Here is a 23,374-nt window from a genome sequence, read left to right on the forward strand (position 1 = left end):
AGGCCAAAAGTTTACTAAATTGTTACCAATGCAGGTATCCAGGCTTAAAAGTGCATGAAGTAGTTGTCACATTTTCACCTCCTACTAATTATGATTTCCTTTTGGGAAATAAGCAGATTCTAGACAGCTCTGCCTGACCAGTATGTGCCGCTCAGGTTAGGATGGCTCAGGCAGTCGCAATGCTCATGAACTCATCTGCTAGTTTCCCATACAGACCTGATCTCCACCAGAGGCAATAAAGTAAGGACCAGTAATGGAAGGTATAGGTAGTCCCTTGTTCCAAAGGAATCCTTAACAGAGAAACTTACGTACACATTCAAATAAATAAGCCTTTGTGAAGCCCCTCAAGAGACTCCTCAATGAAGAAATACCCCACTTCACGTAGATGGAACCAACTTTACCAACATGAAATGTGCATCTCACTAACTTTTGTTCCATACATTAGATCAAGAACTGGAGATGGCTGGATTTAATTCATGTCAAGAGAGAAGTATGTGGAGAGGGCATCAGAGAGCCTGGAGTTGGGGAATGCTGGGAGTTAGCTGGGAGTTAGCTGGGAGTTAGTCAAGTTAGCAACGTTGGATTATCTGTATGGTTGTACTGAGTGGTTGCTTTCCCCATGTACCCAAGTAAACTTCTCCATCTCCATTAAATACAATATAATATTGTATTGGTCACTTGGAAAGTAAGATTTCTTTCTATTATTAACTGGTAAATTTTTGTCATCTATCTCAATTTTGTCTGTCAGCTCTGTTTTCTATTAAATACAAACACAACCTTTTCAGCTATATTGGTAATATTCTCAAAGGCAATTCTACTAGACTACCTAGTGCAATTTGCTTTAGCTAAGACTTATTTACATTTATTGTCCAAGGCAGACTTAGATAACATATGGGTCATTTGGTCCACAAATAATAAATCTGAATATGTGATAAGCTCTGAATACTTCAGACACTATATATTGTGCACCTTTTCTGGACTAGTTTCTATGCTATACACCTTACATGCTTTTGCTGCTTCAATTTTCACAACAAACCATTTTAGATATAAGACAGTTGAGCCTCAGAGAACCTAATTAATTTGACCAAGGACATACAGATAGCAAGTGCCAAACTCGAGTTCAAATCAAATTCCTCTCACACGCCATCTCCCCCCCCCCCCCTTTTAAACCACTAGTTCATGCTGCTTCTGAGGATGTGGGAGATTTTGAATTACCTGCTAAGAGTCTATGCTGTTTTAATAAGGGAGAAGTGGGCTGCCATCATATGTGGTTCTATGCTGCTATGCAATTTGCAGGAGCGTTTGCTGACTCTGAAAGAGCCCTTTTTTGAGGTTTGGAGGTATCATTTCTTTGATTCAACATTTCAACCTTAGTACCATGCAGAGTGAACTCTTTGGCTTAGAGTTATGTGTGTGATCACTAAATGAATATAGATTTTCCCCATCCTAATGGTCATACAGATATGATTTATCTTATATGGAACTATGAAAATAGAAGCTGTACAAGTATGTATATAGGAAAAGAAGATAAATGTATTATAGAGAGCAAAAAGACAGCGTGTGTCACAAATGCTTCCTATTTGTCTGAGGCAACCAAAACACACTGAAAGCAAGAGAGACCTATATTGTTGCTGTTTGTACCAGTTCTGGAGGTGCTACCTACGCTCTGAGCAGGTCAAGATAGTCTAGTTTGGGTGAACCTTTTATTTTTAAGCAATTTATTTTTAAATCACAAAATGTTTAGCATTGGATCTGAAATCATCATTCTTTAAACACCATAGTTCCTAAATGGTAACCTCATTCTAGTAAGAGTTTTAGAAAGGGATCACATGTTTGCCTCTCTCTAGATGTTCTTCCTACTAGTGGTATTCCAACTGTCCTTTTAGAAACAGTTCCTGCATCACTTTTAGGAGCTCTGCCTCGTACTTTTAGGCATATTTGTGTTGGTGCTCTTGTTATGTTGTATTATAGTTTTCTGTGTAGATGTATATTCTTTCTTTTAGAGTCTAGTGATGAAATTGTGAGTTTCTTGAAAGGCTGTGCTTTATTTAACTCTTAGTACCTGGTATTATTTCATTCCTATGATGGAGTAGGTGCTCAATAAATACATGTCCAATAAATTAATGACTTGCAAATCACACACACATGCACACACATATTAGGCACATGAATAAAATTTCCTAAGTATTAGCATGTTTCTCAATTGCTTGCAAATCTTTTAACATTTTCTATGAACAGATTGATATATTTTTGATTACTCTAGCCATTTTTCAGTACATTTTCTAAACCTGTTGGTAGTTTTTGTTTCCACTTTGAGAATCACTTTTGCACACGAATTTAAGTGTGTTCTAGTACTAATTACTTGGTTGAACCACACAGATAGTGTTACGAATATTTTTATTCATGTGCCACCTGTTTGATGGCTTTGTTCAGGGATATTATATGTGTGTTCATAAAAATACAGTTGTGTCAATTAACTGGAAAAGACTTACTTTCAAAAAACTTCTTGGCATTTAATACAGTGCTTGGCATATAGTTGGGATTCAAAAAATGCTTGTGGAATGCCTGAACAAATCAGCCATTATTGTTATCTGTTTTGAAATGAGGTATGAAGTTCGTTTTCCTGTTTTGTTTTGTTTTTTTTTTTAAAAAAGGGAAATAAATAAATGCCCAGTATCAGACAGTAAGCTAGGAGTAAATCTGATGTTCCAATCCTTACCTCTGTGTTTCTAGACTGTTACTCAGGCTCACTGAGAAGTGCCGAATATTTCTGATTTCTCAACCTCACCCTGCAGTAAACTTTTGCAATCTGGAGGCTGGAGTCCCTTTTTGTAAATGCTGTCTACCCGATGCCTGCGTTGGCACCAAGGAGGTCTTAGCGGATAGAGTGGAGGAACATATGGCTCCCATCTGAATACAAATTGGTGGACATAGCGTGGTAATTCGGCTGAGATGTCCTCTATATTATAAGCTGAAAGAGCATGATTAGAGGTGTTTATAAACGGCGTCAGATTCCCCCCTACCCCCTTCTCCAGCCCTTTCCACTGTAGTTTTATCTGCCTGAATCACAGCCATCTAGCATCCCAGGCTCACTGCACTATTTGTTAAAATGGCCAGTGTGAGGAATTATTAATTAAAGCTAACAAATCACCCTGACGAGCTGTGCTCTGGCATGGCTGAAGGTTGATTGGCGAAAGTGTTCTCCTTTGGAGAAAAGACTTTTTGTGCTCGTGACGCAGTCAGGGACGGATTACTGAATATTCAAGTTAGAAGAAAAATCACAGGACAAGCAAATTGAGTATTTACTGGCAAATAATTGCTCTCTTAAGCGGTGGCTCTCTTCCTAAATTCTTAACATTCCCGAGGGTTAGAAAGAAACACAGAAAAATGCATCGGTACAGAGTGCATTTCAAAAAATATATATAGACTGATGTTTCAGACTTGTGCAGGTAAGTGTGATTGTGTGTGCATGGAAAGTGAAAGAACAAGGGAATCCGGGACGATGGGGAAATTTTGAATATGGTGAGTTTTTTAAAATCCATTTGTTGTTTATTGGAATACTGCTCTGCGTATTTCTAAGTGGACTGAGAATTTAGTTTCAGTGCAGCATTTGTTGTGAAAGTTAGAGAAATAAGAAGGAGGGAGGGTTTTCTCTGAGTTACTTTTTGTCTTTATCAGTAGAGCAAATGTTAATGTTTTGCCCCAATAATAGTTATAAACTTTGCTCATATATTTGTGGATATATGTATGAGATTCTGGCTTGATTTAAGGATTCTGAGTTATTCTCAAACTCGTTAATAATGACCTGTCTTAACCGTGTCTCAGACATTGGGTACAACTGTTGCATTTATTTTTAAAATAAATTCTGTTTTATATTAGCACCAAGCTAGTCTTTGTTGAGAATTTGAAAGGGACATTACATTTTTGGAATACGTAGTTACTTAAGCTTTGGACTTCTGTAACAAGCAAAGTGTTCTTATTGTCAGTCGTGTGGTCTTTTTATCTGAAATGTTGATCAGACTGCTAAGTTTTGTGGACATTTTGAGATAAGTGAAACTAGTTTAGAGGTTTTTCCAAAATCAATTTTAAATATCTAAAAATATGGTAAGTATGTAAATAAAGTCTCATTCTATGTACACAATGTAGACATTAAGAAACAGAGATACTCTCCTACATATAGCTAGATTATGTGACCAGCATTATCAAAATATATATCCATATATACACTGAGGATGATTTTCATATCCTATGAAAACCTGTAAAATGTGCTTTCATCGACAACAAACTATTTTTTAAATGAGAATAATTGGCTGGAAAAATAGCATTTTAGGGTTGTAATAACTAAGAATAACATGGATTTAAAACAAATGCAAAAACATAATTTAAACTAAATTAACTAATAAATAATTGCAAAGTGCTTTTACAATAAAGCATCTACATGATAGTAATAGCAATAATAATAAAAATGAAAATCTGGCAATCTCCCAGAAATTAAATCAGATGACTCTCATTAGGTTTTAGAGAATCATAATTTTAAAATATAAGTATATTATACTTATATTTGTCCTATAGTATATTTCTTGAACCATATAATATTGTCCAAATTAAGATTTTTTTTCCTTACTCTAGTCTATGTTTTTTTTTAAATTATAGTTTGCCTTAGTATGTAGAACAGAGCATATAAGAAATTTTAGAAAACATAATTTTTTTAAGGTTTAATTCTCATTGGGATAGCATTTTGTTTCCAGATTTCAAGAGGCAGCCTTTTTAAAGTTTCTCGTGGCTATTTGGTCCATTATTTTGATATTGAAAATGGGTCATTTAAATCATATGTTTAGAGACTAAACCATCTGCCTGCTTTATTATGGATACCACAAAATTATGAGGACTTGGAAAGGCTCAAAAATTGAACCAGAGTCCTATGCAAGATTAAAAATATAGAGCACTTTGATTTTTTAAAAGTGTTTTGTAACAATTTACTTTTGTTAAGTATTTCATTAGTCTTCTGTGGTAGAATAGTATCATTATACCCTTTTGATATATGAACAATGAATAGTAAAATATAATTTAATGACATGAACCTATGGCGAGTTATTGGTAATATTTCCTCTGTGATTTGATGCACTAAATTTAAATACCTTTTGGAGTTTGTGATTTACTTGTCAATAGTGAAACTCACAGTAAATTGGAGAAACATTATAAAATGGTGACCACTGAAACAAAAATGAAGTCCAGCTGCTAGTTCTGGACTATCTACAGTTGAGTTGCAAAAGGCATGCAGAGGTCAGACTGAAAGCACTCTATAGTCCAACTGTGATGTAATGGAAGTATGAAGCAGCTATTGGTTGCCCATGCTGGAGAGGGGGCAAAAAATGGGCACTACTCGGTATTTTTATAGAGTGATACTGTATTCCTTTGGTATTTGGAAGGATATGAGATTCAGAAATTAATACTAGAGCAAAAATCATGTTTAGGTTTGAAACGTAATACCATTTCAGCCCAGACTGGTCATACAAAGACACATCAAGATGAGTATCATTGTTAGGATACCTAGTGCCAATTAGAGTTCTTCTAACTTAGCTGAGTTTTATTGAACCAGATTTAGACTAGCTGGATCATAATAATCAGAAATGCAGAAAATAAGCTAAGTCCAACTTGAAGATTAGCTTTCAGTGTTGAGATTACTTATCACTATTTGTTAATTAATGAGAATTACTTAATAATGGAGACAAAGGACTCAATTGTTTGGTTTGAAGATTCTAAATAAAAAATATGCATATATATATTTCAAATACATATAAGTCAATAGGATTTACATATTTCATTACATGCACACATATATAATTTTTAAAAGAAAATATTTTCAAAATTACTACGTTGGCTTTTTAAGCTTCTTAACTTTTTATTTATAGTCATCTGGAGACTGAACACACAGCTTTTAACATAGCTATAGTTGGCTTTCAGGACTTAAGGATTTCAGAAAAATAATCTGGTGTGGAAAATACCTTTGTCCGATTTCATATGGATCTCCTCACAGTGGTACTTAATGTTATGCCTCCTTAAATTGCAATCCTATTAATAATCAAGTGAACCTAATAGCACAAGGACTATAAAATATCTCTATTATTTGAGGAGGTTAGTTTTTATTTTATACTTGGGATGTGTTTGATATACTGTATATATACCTAACACACACACACACACACACACACACACAAACACACAATTTTTGTTTTGTTTTGGTTTCTTCATTTATTTCAGCCACATTGCTTCAATATGGTAATTAAAATGGCTGACAAAGTAAGAGAAGCAGATAATACAGTAAAATACATGAATTAGAAGTAGATAAGAAAGATTAACAAAATCAAACAAAAAAATAAATAAGGGCAAGGTTATAAAAATGGAGTCAGAACTGAAGTCAACATACTAACTACATTCAGTAAAATGGTATGCATTTGCCTTTGCACTTTCCTGCAGCTAAGTCAAAGGGGAAACTATGACAGGTTATGCAATTTACAACATTCATAAGAATAATACAATAATTTCCATCATTCATTCACTAGAGCTCCTGAAAAATGACAGACTCTGAATTTAGAGAACTCAGTGCCGAGACAACTCCCATGGAAATAATTACAGGCTGCAGAGACCTAGAGGTCAGGGCAGAGCAGAACAGTGCCTTCCCTGGGACAGGTGTGGAGGAGCAGACTTCCAATTCCAGGGGATACATTCAGAGAGGGCAAGGAGGTAAGCAATGATGTTGGTAAATAGGGAGTTAAAGAGGGACATTTTTTTGTTAATCCTTACCTGAGGATATTTTTCCATTGATTTTCAGAGAGAGTAAAGAAAAGGGGAGAGACTGAGAGAAACATCTATGTGAGAGAGTCACACCAATGGTTGCCTCTCCCGTGCACTGGGAACCAAGCCTGCAACCCAGGTATGTGCCCTTGACAGAAATTGAACCTGGGACCCTTGAGTCTGACCTCTCTATCCACTGAGACAAACCAGGTAGGCCAAAGAAGGACTTTTTTTTTTTTTTTTTTTTTTTTTTTTTTTTAACAATTCTCTTATATAAATATAAACATACATATCTGAAAGTACATCTAAGATTTAAAAGGCATCCACCTTTATAATAGCCATTAAAACACATTTTATCAAAATAAACCTGTTGAATCAACATTGTTTCCCTAAGTTGTTCATAAACATTGCTGCATGGCTGCCATACTTCTCCCACTTTTACTTTAAACACACTGTCAGTCTTTGTGAAGTTTTCAAAAAGAGCCCCTTCTGGCTGGAAATGTATAATTTCTTGCCCTTCTACCTTTTCTTGGTTCATTTTCAAAAGTCTTAGCAAATTCCATGGTCTTTTCACAAGTAATTTTAATGGTTAAGTCACATTGAATAAGCTAGACTTTTCTCCAGATTGAAAAAGTGAAGCATAAAGATTTATTTTCATATTTCCTTTATAACCCAATCCATAGTAAGTAGTCAAAGGACCACCTGTCATAATTACCTAGGGCCATGGTTGGCAAACTGCGGCTCGCAAGCCACATGTGGCATTTTTGGCCCCTTGAGTGTGGTTCTTCCACAAAATACCATGGCCTGGGCAAGTCTATTTTGAAGAACTGGCTTTAGAAGAAGTTTAAGTTAAAAAACAAACAAACAAAAAAAAAAAAAAAAAAAAAAAAAAAAAAAAAACGGCTCTCAAAAGAAATTTCAGTTGTGTTCTGTTGATATTTGGCTCTTTTGACTGATGAGTTTGCTGGCCACTGACCTAGGGTGGTTGTCCAAAGGAAGAGTCCTGGACCCCATTCTAGAATTTCTGGATTAGAAGGTCTGAGGATAGTGTGTGGGGATCAGTAGTTTAGGAAGCTACCCAGGTTAATTATACACACTAAAGTTTGAAAACCATTGTGACTTTAAAATTTCTAGTATGTGAATATAAAATGGTAAGATTTCCATACACATTTGTTGAGGATTTATTATATTAACACTGATGCATGTTCAATAATAAATGATGATTGCCTACTAATAAAACTGGAAAAATCAAGGTGAGGAAAATACTCAAAATTTGTTTGAACCCTTTAATCTATATCTCACCATTATAAGGAAACATTCTTTAATGTTTTAGCTATCATTTATTGAAAACATATGTTGGCGCTGGGCATGGAGGTACAAAGATTAAAAAGAACAAGTCGGTCTGTTTTTTAAGAAAAACTCATAATTCAGGATAATTTATTATTACTAGGATATTATCTTTTCTAAAGTAGGATGAATGATCATCTAAACTCCTCTTGAGTGAAATTCAAAAGTTCCATTGTATTTAATCAGTATAAGTGTACATTCATTGATAGCTTCATATAGTAGGGCTGTGCTATAATTTGAAAGCTGCAAAACATAAGTAAACCTTGTAGGTTCCTCCTTTTTCCCCTCCAGGGACCAGTGTCCTCCAGAATGATAAGATGGGATGTATCATGGGGACCTTCTAATTTCATTTCTTCCATCATCAGTTTTGTTACTAGGATACTTTTTTAAAAATGTTTTGATTGATATTATTTTTTAAAAAAATAAATCTTTATTGTTGAAAGTATTGAATATGCTTATTCCCCTTCTTATTCCCCCTTATTCCCCTTATTCCCCTTCTAGCCTGCCCCGCACTCTGCACCAGGTTTTCACCACACTGTTGTCTGTGTTCATGTATATAAGTTATTTGGCAGATCACTTTTCACCCAATTTTAAAGAGAAAGAGAGAGAAACATGGATGAAAGAGAAACATCCTTTAGCTGCCTCCTAAATAGCCCCTACTGAAGATCGAGCCCATAACCTGGGCACGTGCCCTCATCTGGAATCAAGTCAGTGACATCTTGGTGCATGTTAAGTCAATGAGACACATGGGCCAGGGCCCTTTTTGAGAGGAGAGAAATCTGTGTGAGTGAATGTGCCTGACATTGGGAAGACTTTTATATTTTTTTTTCTACTTTGCCTCTAGAGGCTCAGATGACCTGTGGAAAATGCTGGAGCCTCCCTTGTTGGCACATGTGGCTGCTTCTGCCTAATACTCTGCTCCTAAGTCTCAGCAGTGCAAGAGATTGGGTATGGACAGGCTATAAGGGACAACTTGTCCATAAAGGAATGTGTTGGTGGCCTGAGGAATAGGATAAGAGCTTGAAATTTTACTAATAAAATTTTTCATGTTTTCCTGGGAAAATACCGGAGACATCCACTGCCTCTATTATTTATAGATCAATATGAAGACTATTGTAATAACTTCTGTATTTTTTTTCCTTTTTTTCTTATTCTTTTCAAGACATATTTATTGGGTGTTTGGTATCAGGTTCTCTTCTAAGAACTAGGGATACAGTGGTGAATAAAATAAAGTTTCTACTTTCATGATATATATTAGGTAAAAAGTATATGAGGGTATATAACATATTAGGGGTAGAGAGGGAATAAAATTACTAAATACAAAATGTAAAGTAATATAAATATAATAAGCTTTATTTTGGAAACATTTCCTACTACTTTCTCCCTTCCGGTTATATTTATGTTACTCCATAATATGTATATATGTGTATTAATAAAGATATATATTCCTTGGTACATTAACAAACTTCTCTGGGGAATATACCAGTCAATTGAAACGATCCTCTGCTGTGGGAAGCTCTTTTTCATGAAGACTTGTGCATAATGTAAGGGGAGAAACAAGCCACCAAAAAATGTGCACAATCAGCCACAAGATCATTCATTTTCTTCTCTTTGAATGTTCTAGTGTGTGTTGTTCATTGGTTGGTTAGCGTTATTTCTTCACTGAATGCTAGCATTCAGGATTCCTGGGGCTCTGAAAGGTAGATAGGTATGGAGTCAATCTCCAAGGGACTAAAGATAAAGTAGAAGGGGCCATGAACAATACAATATGTGGTTTTGATAAGGTTCTGTGGAGGACAGAGCAAGGCACACTCTGCTGTCTTAGGAAGAGATCAGAGAGTAGAGGAGGAGGAATGGTTTCCCAGAGAATGTCATGTTTACCTGAGCCTAGCAACCTAATAGCAAAACAAAACAAAATGAATTTTTAAAGTTATAATTTTTCAGCTGATAACCTAAGTATTATATGCCCTTGGTGAAAATACTTTAGACAATAGGACAACAAATTTTTTAAAGGGGTTGGGAGATAAAAATCACCTTTGAACTAAGCACTTATAGAAACCACCATTAACATTCATCAGACTTTTTCTTGAACATGTATTATGTCCTAGGATTATCCAACCACACTGTCTTCCCAGAAGGGAACGTTTTAATTAGCAGGCAATATGAATGTATAGCAGCAGCTGGAACTTTAACTCTTATTAGCTGTCTTCAGATCCAGGCTTACAAATGAGCTGGGTACCAAACCTGGTTAATGTAGATAGAACATCACAGATGCAGTATTCTTCTGAACACACATCAGAGAGCCTGCTAGAACCCCCACCTTGTGTAACCATGAGAGATAAACTCATTGGCTCTGCTCTTGTATTTGTGTGATCTTGGGAAAGTTTTCTGACTTATCTGTGTCTCAGTACCCTTCTCTGTTAGATTGGATTACCTATAGTACATACCTCATGAGATATTTTGAGAAATGAATAAGATAATGTATATAAAGTGCTAATCACAGTACTTGGCACATAGGAAAGTATTGAATAAATACTGTCACTATTGTGATGCCGATTATTACTATTATTATTATAGCTCTTTTTATTACCAAGGAAACTTGCTGAAAATATATTTGTCCAGTGCCACTCCATTATCACTACCAACAAACAACTAAAAACACATTTCCTACTGTGAGTGTGGGTCAGAGTTATCATCTTTGCAGCACACATTAAGAACTAGGCTTTATAGATGAAAATTATAATATAATTTAGCTCAGGAGATAAATGACATTATGCAGCCTAAGTTTCTGTTTCTAGGTAGAAATATGTTTATATCTGCCATAAAAGCCCTTTATGTTACAGATTTTGTTTCAACAATTTGTTACTAAGTAGGTTTGTTTTATTGATAGGAATTTTTAAATCCAAACTCCTAATGCTTTTTACATAGTGCTATACTACTTTATACAAATCAGAGATTAAAAAGGATTAGAAATATAATTTTACCTAAAGAGGCATGTTCAAGAATGAGAGGATTCTACATTGTCAAGTTCTGTATTTAGTATGATCGTGAACAAAGATATCTAGCCCAATAGGTACCGCATAGTAGGTGCTCAAAGAATTATTTAGTTCTGAATTACATTTTGTAAGAAAAGGCGTGTAAATATCAGTGTCAATATTCGGTACAAGTGTAAATGATTTGAAAAGATGTTGATTCGGTGGAATAACAGTGTATTAAGAAAAAGTAATTGTGTGGAACTTGACAACACATTGTGTTAGATTTTAAAACTGTAGCCTGTGTCAATAGGAAAGGCAGAGGTAGATAGTGAAAATAACATACCTAGTAGACTCTCTAGTTGTACAGCCATTTGTTATCACCTCTATATGAACAAATTACTGTATGACCACAGGCATGCTATTTCTCTTGTCTAAGTTCTCAAATGGAAAATGGAGCAATGATGGCTGCATTGAATGTTATGTATGCATAGTGCATAGAAGAATTTTTAAACATAATAGGTACTCAGTAAGTGAAATTCACTAACAATAGCAATAATGATGATAATACATCGTTAACAGTGAACTTAAGCTCATTATATATAGTATATATGATATATAAGATTCATTTATATTAATATATAAGTACTAATACTTAAAATTGTGTTGCTTGTTTGATACAAAATAGGAACTCTGTGTCTAATTTTTCCTATTTAAATGCCTTTACAAAAAGATTTGTTTTAGTTATTCTAGTTATATGAAAATAGAATTCTAAAACTAACTTTATTTTGAAAAATGACAGTAAAAGCAGATGTTACCAAAGGACTTATTTCTAAAATAACTTGGATTTTCTTCAAATAAAGAACAAGGGTAATACTCCACTTCAAAAGGTATAAAAAGTGACCCCAAATTTGAATAGTATTAATTGGAAGTTTTTTAAACATCAAAAAGGCTATTATTTCTAGTTGCAATGGTAACTACATATGGAAAATGGCTCCAGAGATTCACAATACAAAAATAGTTCATTGCTAAATTCGAAATTCTGTTAATGTCACAAACAGTGGGATGTGAAACACAAATGAATTGTGATGACAGTTGAGTTCCAAGCTGCCTATTTTATTCCCTTAAAGCTGTCCATATTTGGCTTTATATTTTCCTCAGTCCTGATTTAACCCATCAATATTTGTATTTTCTGAAGCTGGCCTTACCTTGGATTATAACACTTAAGGATTTTATTTCTAAATACTCTTCAATCCTAAGAATTTGGCTCTCCTTGCTCTTCTTCCCACAAATAAGTATTCCGAAACCTTTCTTTACCTCTCACCTGGAGTTAATTTTGATCACTTTTTAATCTGCAGTCTTTTAGGGTTCCTACTGTTCTTTACTCCTCCATTTCTTTCCAGTGTTTAAAGTCATTCTATTCTTCTTCATCTGCAGATTTCTACAGGGCACATTTCTTCTCCATATGCTTTGAGTTGGGGGGATTTCCTGTCATCCTGATAACCTGTATGCATTTCCAGTTTTTTAAAATTTTCTAACTGTCACTTATCCTTTGTGGTGGAAAGCCTTTATTATCCTGGATTTGGGGAACAAGACTACATACACTATTTTACGTACTGGATGGAGCTCCTTTTTTTAAATTTTTTTATTTTTGGTTAATCCTCATCCAAGGATATTTTTTTCCCATTGGCTTTTAGAGAGAGTAGAAGAGAGGAAGGAAGGGAGGTGGGGGAGATTAAAAGAGATAGAAACATCCATGTGAGAGAGGCACATTGATTGGTTGCCTCCAGCATACACCCTGCATCCCAGTATGAGTACGTGCCCTTGACTGTGAATTGAATCTTGAGCCTTTGATGCTGGGCCAGCATTACACTACAACCACTGAGCAACACTGGCCAGGGCATGAAGCTCCTTTTAAAATTAATTAATTTTTATTGATTTCTAAGAGGAATGGGGAGGGAAGGAGGGAGAGAGGAGAGAGAGAGAGAGAGAGAGAGAGAGAGAGAGAGAGAGAGAGAGAGAGAGAGAGAGAGAAGAGGAGAGGAGAGGAGAGGAGAGGAGAGGAGAGGAGAGGAGAGGAGAGGAGAGGAGAGGAGAGGAGAGGAGAGGAGAGGAGAGGAGAGGAGAGGAGAGGGAGGAGAGGAGAGGGAGGAGAGATCAATAATGAGAGAAAATCATTGATAAGCTGCCTCCTGCATACCCCTCAGTAGGGATCAAGACCACAACCCAGCATGTGCTATTGATGGGAGTTGAACCCAGGATCCTTTAGTGTGGGGGCAATACTCTATCCACTGAGCCAAACCAGCTATGGCAAAGCTCCTTTTTAAATACAGGAATTCCATATAACCATGAGCTAGCTTGTGTTTTGGGAAATGTCATTAAACATTTTCTAAAGGGTATTGTTTAAATGACCAAATTATTTTGACTTAATGGATTTTGTAGCATGGATAACAGACCTACCTCCCAGTGCATCTGTTCTGGCTAAATGTGTTTTATCTGAATTTCACTGCAGGCAGTGCTTTAGCTGCCATTTATGGAGAAACCTCTCTGCACCAACCATTTTTCATTTAAGTTTTCAAACAATCCTTTGAGATAGGCACCATTATCTTCACTTAATGGATGAGAAAACTTTGACCTAGAAAGGTTAAATGACTTGTTAAGGGGTGGAAATAGGATACAATCATAAGGTTCTAAGGCTAAAACTCATCCTTTCTTCATTACCACATGCCTGTGCTTGGTTCTTTATTTACATTATTGGTAGTGGGAAATAAGTTTGTAATATAATTTAATTGGAGGCATAATCAATTTCATCAAAGAAAACAAAGTGATTAGGTTTTACTGTTGTTTTTATAGAAATAGGAACCCAAGGCTATGGATTCATTAGATCTTAAGAAGGGCTCATGAGATAGGCAACTTTCTGTACAGCTTATTCCTAGTTCAGGATAAACTAGATCTTAAAATGGGTGGTTCAGAGACGAAATGTTTCTGATTTCACATCAAAAGCCTCTTGTGATGTGCCCTGGTCTTGTTCTCTAAAATTAAAACTCACTGATTATTTACAGCAAATGTATTCTGGATAAATAAAATCAATCAATCAATCAATAAAACATTTTCTCCACCAGATTTCTGACTTAGTTCTAGTGGTACTATTTAATACTTTAATAAAGCAAACAGAAAATATTTTTAATCCATTTACCATCAGTCTTTATGTTTCTCTTATGAGACACTAATACCACTTTCCTTTTATATAGCATTTAGTGTTTACAATTTGAAAAGTATACATCAAAAAAACAACAACAACACAAAACACATTGTCTTTTCATCAAGCTCATAAAAAGTAGAGATATATAATTTAACCACAATTTTCACAGAAGTAAAGCAGTAGTAGGAGTAACCTTCAGATCAGAATGTTTACTTTCTAGGGTAGTACTCAGGCCTGGTTTGTCAGTCTGCCCTTGTGGAGTTGGACCATTGAGTTTTCTAGCCTGCACTCTAAGTCCCTAAACCTTGCTTTGAGCAAGGAATTGGGGACTAATGGGGGTTGGCTTTGTCACTTTGTCACAACCACTTAAGTTAGTTTAGAAACTCTAGAGGAGCTCCTGAACTTTCCCTAGAATTCTTTTTAAAAGAAAAGAAATTACAACAAAAGCCCCATGAAACCATATTTTTTCAAATATTCTCCTAAAAAATTATGAAAACTTGACTGTATGATGTTGGATTTTGGCTTACACATAATGAGTGCTTTTCCTGGGCCGCATTCCTCATGAATATCCTCCTTCTGGTCACAATGAATGTTCAACTTCTTTCTCTCAAAAGTCTGGCCATTGCCAATTTTGATATGTATCTTCACTGAAATTTATTACTCTAAATTTAAAAAGGGGTCGATTTTTCACTCTTTCACTTTTTGAAGATTCAGGAAATTTTATTATGCATTTATCAAAAAATCACATTAGAACTTGGCCCCAAATCATATTTTTTAAATAAACATATCATTTTCTAAAAATCTGTATACCATTAGCTATTCTCACCCTTTCTATTAATCTCAAATTTCTTCAACTTTTATTCTCTCTAAGTTATTAGGTGCTGGAAATATAAGTAAAATTTAAGAGTTCTAGAAGATTATCAAATTATTAGTTCTGTCAAAAAATGGACTTGCTATCATGCTGTTTATAGCCTTTATAGTGTATCATTTTTATAAATGTAAATTATGTAGATATTAAGGCATATTCACAAATGCTCATTAGCAAAAACATGGAGGAAAATCCCACATATAAACACTCACTTTCCCTCTGCACTTTGAATCTTGGACATGAGAAAATATCTTTCCAACAGTGCAATATCATGTTGTGCTTGGTGAATTTTAACATTTGCATTCCTTAGTGTTCATGTTTATGAAGCATTGAAGACTTATGACCTCTTTTTCTTCTTAGCTGCACATGGCTCAATCTAATAAATTTTGAATACAGATTCAATATGGTTATTATCTTAATCATACCACTTTTAAAAGCAATGTTCTAGACTGTGTTTCTCTGACAGCATGACTCCACAAAGAAAATGAAACCAGACCTAACAAAACCCTCCTTAAAACGGAGAGTGAAATGGAGCTTGCAAGAACTGCTTTGAAAAATGGTTTCAACAGCTACTAACAACCAATTTTTCAAACACTGTTGTAGTCATTTCAAGCTGCAGAGTGGATGGTACACAGGAAAAATCAATAAAAGGAAAAGATCTCTATCTGCCACAGATGCAACCTAAAAATACCTTTAAGACCAATTCCTTTTCTATGTAACTATTATTGCATTCCACCAAAAGGTGTTGAAAAAAGAACAGCTAACTTCTACTAGAACAAAGTGTCCAGAGAAGCAAGTCTGTAAATAATTAAAAGAATAAACTAGAGTAGAAGAAGGGAATTGAGGGGTTGGGGGAGGAGATTAGGCACTTAAAATGTTGAGTGTACCAAAACCAGAAAACCCAGCGAAAGAAAGAAGCTGTTCTTCAAAAGAAGATATTTTCCATCCTTCACCAGTAACAGAGTTGATAGTCTGATAATGGAAGCCCTCTGGGTGAGGTTGGGGGGAAGAACACTGTCTTAGCAAAGACTTCACTAGGTTTTCAATGCCCAGGGCAATCTGATCAGTGTGGCCTTGTTTCTAGAATTGAGTAAACCAAATCAGGATGAACAACATATGGTTTAATAGTTAACCTGTAGAACAAGGGACAGGGAGATGCTTTTATGCCATGGTCCCAGTGTTCATTCCAATATCATTGCTAAAGTCTGTTCTGAGAGCATTTACAGCGTTCCGGAGAGTCTGATTTTGGCTGAATCCTGAAGATAGAAATATAGCCTTAATGACCCTCTTGTTCTGGAGTCTCCCTTATTACAGGTGAATCTTTGGGATTAATCATGCTCTAGAATCCAAAGTATTGGTATTACTAATATTACTTATGTTAGCAGTGATCACTCCATTTTTCTCTTCTAGAAATAAGTGAGTTTTGTGAATATACAGAGTTGTTTTCTTTGAGTTTCTCAGAGAAAATGTGTGTCTTCTTCTAAGTTGGAAATTTGAGATATTCTGAAATATAGCTGTATGTGCAAATCCAATCCTGCTTTTTAATGACCATGGGCAGAAAAGGTCCTAAAAACAATCTTTTATTCCACAAAGGGAGAGGACACAGGAAGGGAGAGAATTTTGTCTGATTTCATTGTTTGGATAGTGGTATTTTTCTAAGACCTCTGCTTTCTTAGAATCCTAATCAGATGCTTCCCCTATGACTAAAAGAACCTTCCCAGCTCTTATCACACAAGAAAACTGAAGGTGAATTCATGATAAGCACTGAGGTTCTGAAACTGTTGGAAAACTCAGGTATGGAGTTATGTTATAGATAAAGTGAACATTAATAGTAACAAACAACAAAATTATACTTCTCCCTCCTTTTTCCCTGGTTCCATTTAAAAACCACCACCACTACAAAAAGTAGCCTAGGAAAGAGAAAATGCAAATATCTGTAATTTGGATGTATGACCATATATCTTCATTGTAGTTCCTCTGCCACACTTTGAGTTATTTGTTCCTGGTATTTTTCAAAGTTCACCTTTGTGTATGTCTTCTTAGCTGCTCTAATATTGTCAGTATTTTCTCTTCATTCTCTCTTGTTATTTGGGCTCTTTTTTCTTTTTCTTTTCTCTAGCCACTTTCCACACATTCTCCATTTTATTAGGACAATTGGGTGTTTCTATATGGTGCTTTTTAAAGTTAGCAAGAAAAGATTTGAACAATAGTTTACCAGTATCACTGAAAAATTAGCAACTGTATATTCTATATACACACAGTAGCTGCATAAAATGAAAATTCTATTCATGTCTGATCTCTTCTGCATTTATATAGTGACTATTGTAGTGGCATCCAGGCACTTTATGTTATTTCCTCTTATTATTATTTACCACCTGATCATTCCAAAGTGCTTTTTACAATCAGAGAATTTCATTAGCAATCCATTCCCTGGCTCTTTGTTTTTCTGCACCCTTGCATGTAAAAGTATCAAGCAGCTATATCAGATAAATTACAGTAAAAAGATCGAGTGCTGATGACAGGAGGTTGGGGAGAAAAATCCCAAAGCATCTCCTAAAACCCAGCTTATATTTTATAGCATCTAAATAATTATATTACAGATATATATATATATATATATATATATATATATATATATATATATATATATACTTGAAGCACAGTGTCTACACACTTATTTATTATGGTTTCTACGATTGCAATAATCAGAAATGTGAGGTGAGCAAGGGGAGTACTGTCTGCACTTCATGTATTGAGAGGTCTGAGCAATTGTACCTATTCACTGTAGAACACTTGTAATTTTTTATTGCTTCTTGAGCTGCTGGTAGCTCAGAATCATACAAGTCATTTTATTTTAAAATCCAAAAAGTTACAATTATATTTTTTAGCTAAGAAGATAGAGACTTGTTTATAAAAAGGTTCATTGTGATTATAGATGAAAGTGCGTGGTTGGTACCTTAACAGTTTGATTGAATTAAAATCAAGTTCACTCTGGGGTTTCCTTCTCAGCTTTACTCTTTGCTTTTTCTTTGACTCCCAGCTAATTGCATAACCTCTGGTTGACTTGTGCCTCGTCTACACAGTCAAAGTAAAATGCAGAAATGAGGTTATTAGTCTAACTAATGTAGGCTAAAACATTATTTCAAGAATTTTAGATTTTGACTTAAGCAGATAGTAGTAAAAGCTAACAATTTTATGCACAGGCTCCTTTTATCCTTAGACAACAACCCTAATGAAGTAGATGCACCAGAACCATCTGGAGATAGTGAGTCACCTCTTGGGCTTGTTATAACACGTTGCTGGGACAGACCCCAGAGTTTCTGATTCTGAGTCTAGGAGAGATTGATAATTTGCATTTCTAACACATTTCCAGGTAATGCTAGTGAGTAGGACACTTTTAAAATCACTGAGAGATGTGTCTTCAGTATAGAAAAGGGAACAAAGGCTAAGAGGGCCTCAGTCGTGGCAGAGTGCAGAAGAAAACCTAGGACATCCCTTGTAAAATCTTGTGGTCCTTATACTACCCACATATTTTCTTTACTTCCACTGATTTTACAGTTTGAATGACTTTCCCTTGCCTTGAGATCCTGCATAAAATAATATTGTAAAGGAGTGGAAATTGGGTCTTTCCCCCTGCGATCTGGTAGCTGCTCTTACTGGATTTGTGAAAGAAGGGCAGGCCATTCCAAATGTTAGTGATTAGCTGTGGTAGGAAGGGCCTTTAAGGCCAGTCTTTTACTTCCCTTTTGGGAATGAGAGTGATAAGTTTGAGTCTTCCTTGTGTTCATTCATTATAGCCTGTAGATAGCCATAAGCAGGTTCTCTTTGGTGGACTTGTAACCTATTCTGCTGTGACAATTGTTTGTAAAAATTTCCCACATTTATGTTACATCTACAGAAAGTCATAACAATCAAATGTGGTAAAGAGTACCTGGCAGGGCAGTGGAAAGGCCATTTCAAAGAGACTGAGGACACATGGTTTCAGTGCTGTCTTACCCTAGCACAGGTCTGCTGACCTTCATGGGAGGCAGACAGCAGAGTGCAGTGATTGGCAGTCTAGGCTGCAGGTTACAGTCACCCAGGGAGCTTTGAAACAAACACCCATGTCTGGGCCCCATGCACAAGAAATTCTGATTAATTGTTCTTAGGATAGGGACTGAGTATAAATAGTTTTTAAGTTTTCCAGGTGATTCTAATCTGCAATTTGAGTTAAGAACTACTAGTCTACTGGCTAAGGACATAGATTTTGAAATCAGACATATCTGAGTTCATATCTTAGCTCTTCCACTTCACTGTACACCTTTCAGTTTTAGTTTTCTCATTTGCAAATATAATAATAATGCTTGCTTTGTAGAGTATTTGTGAGAATTCAAGGAGATGATATATTGAAATATTTAAATGTTTAACATAGTCCCTGGCTTGCCATATGGATCTATCTGCTGTTATTGTTGTAATGTACATTTGGTTTCCTTATCTGTAAATGAGTAGGACACTTTAATATGTGAGATGCAGGACAAATGTCATAGAATTCTCTATAGACCCTTGTCTGTCACCTTATTCACAGTGTCCTGCTCAGTTCCATCTCATCCTTTCACTTCCTAAATACATATACATATTTTGTTTGATGCATTCTTTGACAGACTCAACATTTATTACCCTAGTTTACTAAGTTTTATTGCTACTCTGTCCTACTCCTTTTCGTTAAGACTGAAAACTTGCAAAATAAAACAAATCCACTGAAATTCCCATAGGAGGTAATGGAGGTTGATGTTTGGTTGACATATAGGCATAAAAAACAAAAAGCAAAACTTGTGTAAATATCAACAAAAACTAACATGCTTCCTCAGCTGATTGCTATTTTTCTGCCATCACCCATTCTAAGAGTTCAATCATTGGTCACTTTCACCACAAAGGGAGAAGCTCCTTTCATCCTTAGACTACAACTCTAGTGAAGTAGGTGCATCAGAACCACCCAGAGGATAGCTGCAGTTTATTTCCTTTCATTTTCTCTGACTTCCTCTGGTGAGTCTTAAAGAAAGTCAGTCTAAGTGCACAGATGAGCAGTAGTGACTTCTTAAGGCAGTCATGGTTTTTTTCTACACCCATTTGCTATGTTTACTAGGTTATACTTTTAGATCATTCTACATCATTAATTTTAAAAATTAGATCCTTTTGGAAAAATCTCCTCTTGAATCTCCCTTAAAGTATACAAATTATGTCTTTGGATAGACAGAGAGGAATTATTTGACTGTCCAATAAAAGTACAGATGGTTCCATTTTCCTTGACTCATCTTACAGCACACATTAGTCAGGTCACATGCCTATTTCGGAATTTTTGTAGCACTAGGTCACTTGCCGAGCTTTGGGGCACATAAAAGACTATTTGCCTGGCTTTTAAGTTTGTGGATCTTACACTGTGCCTGGCATGGAGATAGGAAGGACATTTTTTTTCCATTAAGCTTTTTCACTGTGTTTTGAAAGGAAAAGTTGAAACAGAGTTCCTACTGAGATTTTAACATGTTCCGTGGTGGTAACCATAGGAAATAGGGAAACAGAAAATTTTTGGACAGAAGGAAGCCAAGGAGTCTATCTCAGCTTGTCCTCACCTCTCAGATACCAGTTGGATTCTACAATATTATTTTTATCTAGGTGTATATCTAATGCTTTGTATTTCTGTAGCTTGCCTTCTGACAGAAGAAAAACATTGCTAACTGATCATCATGAAAAAGATTGCTCTCCAAACCATACGCAGTTCCCTCTTCTGGAAAACTCAATGGAAACATTCATTCAGATGTTAATAAAGCTAAATCATGGACCTTTTTATTTGGAAGAATCCATTTTGATGTTTAATGGAATTCTCACAGGGTGTTAAGATAGAGCCTATGTACTAGTAAACTCCAGTTAAGGAGAAAAGTACTTGCTTCCCACAAAGATACATAACACAATAATGGCTTTTCTCACCCATTTCATTCAGAGTGGTTAAATTCACACGAGTGCATGCTCACATGCACACACACACACACATCTTATACACTCATTCTTTACCTATTCTCTTCCCTCACCTATCCCTGTCCTTATCTGGACAATAAAAAATGCTGAAAGCTAAATCAGCTTCCATTTTTGAAATATTTTTTAATACCAAGTAAAAGTGTTTGAACATTTCCCTAAAAATGTAATTATGAATATTTTGATGTGTATGCTTGTGTATATGTCATTTGTGTGTGTGTTCCTTTTACCTGCAGGGAACATATTTCAAATAGTGTCATCTGATAAGATGAAAAGTCACCAGTTCTTTAACATTATATCTATGCTAATAGTTTCTATTTTCCTTTATTATATGGCAGTTATTGTGAATGAGATCCAAGATACCACTTTTCTTTGTTACATTCGAATAATGAAATAGAGCTAACCAAGTAGTAGTTGTGGCTATTAGTGATTTTTTGATAAACACACTCAGTGTGGCAGCAGTTGTATATTTTTTTTCTCACATCCACACTGTCACTAAACCTTAAAATGAATTTTTAAAATTAAGGATTATAAGTTTTTTAAAATGTAGCTATTACCATGTCAGAAATAGTACTTCACAATACTACTATTAATATCATTGTCAATAATCAAAATTGCCATTTCAAATTGGACCACCCCAGATTGCATAATCCTATATAACACAATAAAATTTGCTTTTTCTAGTCCATTTTTGAAAGATAAACACCATGTACGCATAAGTATATGTGAAATATCTCAGAGATAGAGATAGAGAACTCATAGCATGGGCATGAGTCCATAAAGGCAGGGGAAGGTTTGCTAAAGGAGCCCATTGAAAGGCAGGGTGGTATATCCTCAGAATGCCTGTGCTCTGCTTCAAACCTACACCATTTAATGACTTAACTGTGGTTAAAGGATTGGACTTCCTGTGCATTAGTTCCACATCTGGCCCAATATCAACCTAAAGCCTCCTACATTTTAATAATCTTCAAAATAATTAAGGTCTTAAAATTATTTTGAAATGGTTAATATTATATGCAAATATAGTCTGTCAAAGGTCAAGTTTTAAGTGGGAATTGGAATCAAATTGCTGAGAAAAGTTTCCTTGTTCCAAATATTAGACAAATTAAATGATGTCAAAGCCTCAAGGATTTGCCCAGTTGACAATAAACGTAGAGACAGAAGAGACTGGCTAAGGCAGTGACAGTGGATTGTGTTTTGTTTTTAATTTAAAAATTTTTTTTATTGTTGACACTATGCAGATGCCCCACCACCACCCCCTTTGCCCACTTCCACCCAACCCTTGTCATCCTTCACCACATTGTTTTCTGTGTCCCTGGTCTATATGCATAGATGCATAGTATATGTTCTTTGGCTAATCTCTCCCAGAGTACACTATGGGTTTTAAATTAATAGAAGAAATCAAAGACACTAGAATCTTTGCAGAAGCACATAACTTAATCAAATGTGTTTAATTCTCCTGAATTCTCTAGTGTTTGATGCAAAGGATCAATTGAGAGGGGTTATCTCACTATAGGAAGCTTTTGTGAGATACAGGGATTGTGCCGTAAGGCTGTTCTCATAATTATTGTACCTCATTAGCTGATTTAAAGTGCAAATTCTAGTCATATTCCACATCTGATTCCTTGGTAGATCATGAGTGGGCCTATGATTTTTCATTCTAACCAACTTCCCTGGTGATTTGGTTATTAATGTCCTTGGAAGCACACTTTGAAATTGTTTGCCACAGCTATTCAATGCGCTAGCCTTTAGGTGTGTAGTTTTTGGTTATGGGAAGCACTGAAAGGGTTATTTAATACTCTGTAAAGCTCCTGCAGACAGAACTTTTTATATTTGTTTCAGTGGAAATTCAATATCTTTGAAATTTTCTCTGTTTGTTCCTACTAAATTTGCATGTTTTAGCATTTAGGAAAGAATGCAAATAGATCTGTTTGGTCAGAATTTTTTACTTAATTGGCACTATAGAATTTATCAGTTTAGAGAGTCTTTTACACATTTTGGTATTTTTTGTCCTTTTTATGCATGTGCCCAGCTGTCTTGACAATACTAAAATGAATTTTAAAAGCATAAATGAACAGTTCCATTAAATATATATTTATCACAGATTGCCACATGAGGTAGTAATGCCATCTGATTTAACCTCTCTAAAATCTTTGAGTCCATAAGGGTAAGGAAGAAATATCC

At 35.3% G+C, this 23,374-nt stretch overlaps 1 protein-coding gene across 10 annotated transcripts in view; it reads left to right on the forward strand.

The window, feature by feature from the left end:
• Positions 1-23,374, forward strand: part of ZBTB20 (zinc finger and BTB domain containing 20) — an 821,112-nt gene that overhangs the window by 355,457 nt on the left and 442,281 nt on the right. For 2 of the 10 annotated variants that reach the window (XM_036444514.2, XM_036444521.2), the window contains exon 1: positions 2,673-3,449. The exons of 6 other annotated variants lie outside the window; for them this stretch is intronic. The gene's annotated coding sequence lies outside the window, so the exon portion shown is untranslated. Of the gene's footprint in view, positions 1-2,672; positions 3,523-23,374 lie in introns of those variants that run through there. 2 more of the 10 variants (XM_036444513.2, XM_045583977.1) reach the window with 2 other exon arrangements.

This window comes from Pipistrellus kuhlii, unplaced genomic scaffold (genome assembly GCF_014108245.1).
Source record: "Pipistrellus kuhlii isolate mPipKuh1 unplaced genomic scaffold, mPipKuh1.p scaffold_m20_p_2, whole genome shotgun sequence".
Classification (NCBI taxonomy): Eukaryota; Metazoa; Chordata; class Mammalia; order Chiroptera; family Vespertilionidae; genus Pipistrellus; species Pipistrellus kuhlii.